Source organism: Pinus tabuliformis, chromosome 1_2 (genome assembly GCF_031772625.1).
Source record: "Pinus tabuliformis cultivar Carrire ecotype Pingquan chromosome 1_2, CPIR1, whole genome shotgun sequence".
Classification (NCBI taxonomy): Eukaryota; Viridiplantae; Streptophyta; class Pinopsida; order Pinales; family Pinaceae; genus Pinus; species Pinus tabuliformis.
This window is the reverse complement of record NC_142298.1, coordinates 1,200,899,662-1,200,905,819: the sequence shown is the minus strand read 5'-3', so window position 1 is coordinate 1,200,905,819 and position 6,158 is coordinate 1,200,899,662.

Sequence of the window (6,158 nt, the reverse complement as noted above, 5' to 3'; positions counted from 1 at the left end):
AGTTAATTATGATACTACATTTTTTGTTTTGAGACCCATTTTTTACCTTGAAATTCCACTAATTATTCCAACAACCACAACAATTGTTGTAACATTGATGATCATACAAAGCAGAAGTGTTGGAATTTGCATCCAAAGCTCAACCCAAAGAACAAAAAGAAATATGCTAAGAAGAAAAAAGTCATGGTTGATGATTCAAGCAACTAGGTGGAAAGTAGCTCAGATGTGAATGGGAATATTATTTGTAATTCAATGCAAAAGGGGTTGAATCTAAGTAACCTTTAGCAACAGGAAGAAAATGAAATGATTAGACTCTTCCATATAAAGATACAAGTCAAGAAGACAAAAATTGATGTTGTATTCGACTTGGGATCATATGCGAATCTCTTAGCAATAGATTTGGTCACAAAAATGGGACTAGAGATTCCTAACCACCCTAGCACATATCCATTAGGATGGCCAATAAGGAGGAAACTATAAAGGTAAAAAAAGAGTGCATAATCAAATTTGCTATCAATGTTGACTTTATTGATGAAGTAGAATTGGATGTGGTTCCCTTAGATGTATGTGGTGTTTTGTTTGGGAGTCGTTATATGTATATGTAGGATGTGATATTTATGCAGAGATCTAACTAGAAATGCCTCATCAAGGACAAAAAATCCTTCATCGTCAATGTGTATAAGGGAAAATTGAAGATCTCACTGGTAAGTGCCAACTAGTCCAAAAGGTTTATCAATTCTTACAAGAATTATGGTTTTTTTATTTTTAAGAGAAAATTAGTCTGTAGAAGAGTCCATGAGGGTTAAATCATCCCAAGATGGATGCACTGAGGAACAGATAAAAAACTAGAAGATTTGTTATAGTTTTACATGGGTTTCTTCCAAGATCCTAAAGGGATACTACCCAAGAGGGAAGTGCAATACAAGATCCAACTATTTCCAGACTCTTCGTTTCTAAACATCGGGTTGTATGCATATTTCGTTATTGAGGCAAATAAGGAGAATAAGTAGTTGCATCAACTACTGGAACAAGGGGTCATTTGAATAAGTACCTCACCATGTGGATCACCCAACATCGTTGTGCCAAAGGAGGATCAAACTTGAGAGATGTGCATTGATTATAGGTCATTGAAAAAAATTATGCTAAAGAACAAGTACCCCCACCTAGGATAGATGAATTGCTAAATTGTAGCAAGGCAAATAATTCACCAAGTTAGACTTAAAGTTAGAAGATCACTAGGTTTGAGCCAAAGAACAAGATACCTTTAAGCCCACCTTTAAAACTAGGAAAGTTTTGTATGTGTGGTTAATCATGATGTTTGGCCTATACACTGACCAACTATGTTTATGAGGTTAATGAATGATATTTTGTGTCTTATTATAAATTCATTTGTTATTGTTTATTTGGATGATATACTTTTATACCATGCTACTTGGAAAGAGCACATATCACATTTGAAGGTGTTAGATACATTTAAGAAGCACCAATTGTTGGAAAATCTCAAGAAATGTGAATTTTCACAATAGTTTTTGGTGTATATGGTGTATCTAGGATATGTGATAGGTGAGGGAGAGATGAATATAGATACTACCAAGATGGAGGTTGTCATTAAGTGGCTAGTGGCTACCAATGTTTCTGAGGTCATGAGTTTTGTTGGGGTAGCATCATACCTGATGAAATTCATAGCCTTGTGTTCAGTGGTAGCAACACCACTCCATGCCATAACAATGAGTGACAAGATTTTCTAGTGGGGAAGGGTCAACAAAGGGCCTTTGATGAGTTAAAGCAGAATATTAGTCAAGAGTCAATTCTAACATTACCGAACTTGCAACATCATTCAAAGTGGAGACAAATGTGAGTGGGTATGTTATGGTATGATTTTGATGCAGGAAGGAGGGCTTGTGAGCTTCCATTCTAAAGTATTTCATGGGGAAGTTCTCAACTACCCTACCTATGATAAGGTGCTCTATGTCCTATTGAAATCTATGAAGAAGTGGAAACACTATCTAATGGGAAATGAGATAGTAGTCCACACAGATCACTAACCACTCCAGTACTTGCAGATCCAAAGTAAGCTACAACAGACCAAACATTACAAATGGATGGGGTTTCTACAACATTTTTATTTAGTGATCAAGTGCAAGAAGGGTAACACATACAAGTTGGTTAACATGCTTTCAAGTCCACCCACATCAAATATCGCGTCTTTGGGAACTCTTATGTACATGGAGCCTTTCACACATGATGCATATATAGAGGTATACATAAAGAATGAGGAATTTGAGGAGGTATTTCATTCATTGCAAGGTCAGAGTCATGTGCACAATAGTGATGAAACAGTTGAATAATATATTTATAATGGGTTACTCTATAGGTTATATAAGTTATGTATTCATAAAAGTAAGAAACTACAACTTATCAAATAAGCTCACACCTCCAAGGTTGCAGGGCATTTTGGTGTAGGGATGCTATTGGCCAACTTACTGAGGTATTTGTATTGGCCTAAGATGCAAGAAGAGGCAGATAGGTTCGTAGGAGGGTGCATGCTTTGTTGTGTCATCAAGCCTAGTAACAATAAACATGGTTTATAACATCACTTAAACCCACTCCTCCTTGGGAAAGCATTTCCATGGAATTTGTGGGATGTTTACCAACAAACAAGAAGGGACATGATTAATTATTCATGGTATTTGAAAAGTTCAACAATATGCATGTTCTAATGCCTTATAAAAAGACCATCAATGAGAAAGAAGCAACAAACTTCTTCTTGGGACATGACTGCATGCACTTTGGGATACCAAGAACCATCATTTTAGAATAAGACATAAGACTTCATAGTGTTTTTTTTACTACATTGTGTTAGAATATGAAAACAAATTTAAATAGGTCTACAACATTCCATATGAAAATAGACAGGAAAATAGAAGTAGTCAACAAGTCTTTGGTGCAATTTTTGAGAGGTTACAATCAAAAGCATCTGAATGCTTGGGATCAAAATATGGTATATATACAAAAATATTATCATAGAATAGCCTACACTTTTACTGGTAAGTCCACATTTAATATTTTTTTTGGATATTTTCCACCTTCACCTTTAAATATTGAATATGGGCAACAAGGAGGGGTGAGGTAGTAGATTATTGGGGATGCATTAATTGGAGAAAAAAAAGTTGATAAGATTAGGTAGATCTTCTATAAGTATAAGATAGGTCATAAGAAATAGGGAAGGCTAAGCATGATCAACATAGAACAAAGAATTCATTCATACTGAGAGATAGAGTAAGGTTACAATTGAACACAGAGAGTCTACAGGGATCTGATAAGAAAATTAAGGCTTTGCAATATGGTCTCATTGACATACTAGAAAAGGTTTGATAGAATGCCTATAGACTCAATCTACACCCATACATGAACATTTACTTAGTAGTGAGTGTAGATAATATGAAACTCTATGACCCATCCATGCTTGATTAAGAAGAAGAACATGCCATACCTTCTATAGCATATTTGACAACAGATGCTCAGGCATAGTTGATAGGGGATAAAAAAATTTAGAATAGGTTGTGAATGAAAATATAGGGGTAGCATGACGTTTGGTAGGTTGGTTTAAAATGACAACTTCCAAGGAAGGCTAAATGGTACTCTAGGGAGAGGGTAGAAGGAAACTTTTCTCACCTAATTCAATAAAATATTGTGGGGACCAATAGCCTCTGAAAATGGGGAGGCACAATCTAGATTGGATCATTATATTATTTTTCACCCATCTAAATGATCCTAGAGTGGAAAATTTGGAGGAATCAACTTGCAAGGTCATTTTCGTCGATGCTCCCAACTTGGAAAATATCATTTGAAAAAACATTAGGGGGAATTTTAAGGCCTTAACTCACCACCTTTCATGTCACCAACCTTACTATGGACCTATATTCAATAAGATACACATCAATATCTTTCCAATGATTCAAGAATCACAACAGTCAAAGCTCATACGAGAAATTTATGCCTCTTGGAAGTTGACCTATCAAAATTGACCACAATAATTGGAGAGGATGCCAACCACCATTACTCATGGAAAAGGGGATAGCCATGTGGGAACTATGAAGAATAATATAGAAGGGTCAAGTTGTAACTAATATTGAGGGTTGAAAGGGTCAAATTTAACCCCTAGTTGGCTATTGGGTTGTGTTATAATCGACCATTAGGAGGAAGAGGGGTTCCATTCTATTTGAGTGCATTTTGTTGCATAGATGAACATAGTAGCTAAGAGTGGATAGAAAGGCAAAAATTTGAGAGGGTTTGGAAACTGTATTAGCTCACAGACCATATGTCTCACTACTTTATAAGTTTGCATCCATTTTCCATCATGAGAAAGAGAGAGCATAGTAGCCTTATATTCTAGTTGGGTTTTCTCATGAAAGGGTTTCCCAGGTCATATCTTGTGTTATCATGGTTTGTGTGGTTGTTCTACTTGTTATCTTTTTTATACATAACTATAGTTTTCATGCACATGAAATAAAAAATAATTAACAAATTCAAAAATCTAAGGAGAAATTAACCCTCATAGTGTAGATTTTGGATCTTCTAATATCTTTTATTAGATTTGTTGTGGGTACATGTGCCATTGATGGGTTTGAAAAAAGCCATCTTTGTCCTCATTGGAATCTAGTTTTTGGGTAAGTTTTGGAAGCTAGGAAATCACACATGCAACCTATTACCCACAAAATATTCTTGTTGGACTTGTTGATCCAACCTTCTCCTTGCTTGTCCTTGCTTTCCTTGCTTATCCTTTTCCTTCCTTTTCTTCCCTTGTCCTTCCTTTGCTTGCTTGCTTTCTTCTCTTAGTGCATTTTCTCCTCTCTGAAGTGAATTCCAAAACCAAATCAATGAAAGGCTCCAAATTGATCCTCTGATGCCTTTTTATTATTGATGCCTCTAATTTTTTCTTCATTTTCATTTATTTTTCCTCTAATTTCCTCCTCATGCAAATTTGTGACCCTTCATATCCCTTTTCTATTATTTTCCTTTATTTCATAAATAAAATGTCAATTAATGCCTCTTTGCCTTTTCCAATTTCCTTAGCCATAAATAAATCGAAAGTGATGCCCACTATGGTGGTTTGGCCAACATTCAACTTGGAATACATGTCCCATGACCATGGTCTTATTTTGCCTTTATTAACCTTTATTACATGAAAATTTAATTTTGGGTTATTACAAACCCCTCCTCCTTAGGGGAACACCGTCTTTGGTGTTCTATGAAACCTATGACCAACAACCTCTGAAAACAAAACATACTTCCCATGGAGCTTTATTACACAACTCGATGTAGTATTTACAGTGAACAACTAATGCAAACCATGACCAACATGACAAACATGAAAATAATATCGCTTATTGGATATTTATAGCAAAACTCATTGTGATATTTACAATAACAACCATACATAGATATGTGCATATACCAAAACTCCTTTGCCTCAACCAGAAAATAATGAAGGGCGAGAAGAGGTTCTATTCTTTAGCATTGTACATGTTTCATAGCCAAAAAAACATTTATGGGTGGTACTTTTATAGAGTAACATAATAGGATTATTTTCTATAGCAATTGTTCATGCAACAATGTCAAAAGTTAACTCCATAGTTATTTCCCATTCCTTTGTATGTGCATTTTTATAACTAAATCAAAGAGAGAAGATCATTGGCCTCACCTTCTAGTTGGGTTTTCCCCCATATTAGGTTACAAAGTATAGACCTTGTGTTCACTTATGTGGATGGTGTATACATGTTCCTATTCTCTCATTTTTTTTTTCGAAGTCAAGTAAAGCTAGTAGTTAATCGTGCAGGTTCATAGTCGCTACTTTCTTTATGGATTTTCTCTACAACAATAAAATACTCATCTATATTTTTATGCTTAAATATAGGTAGCGCTTGCCAAAAAAATGGAGCCTTTAGGAGGTGGGTTTTGGATTTAAGCATTAGAGAAATTTTGGGGTAAAAAATGGACCTCAAAACAAAAATGTACAACAAAAGCCAACTTTATAAGAACCAATAGGATTCAATATGACGATGTCATTCATGGGGGGAATTCACTATTTTTGGACTTAAAAAAAAAACTACTTTTTCAACTTGTATTTTCAACTTATCTCCCTACGATTTTACTCA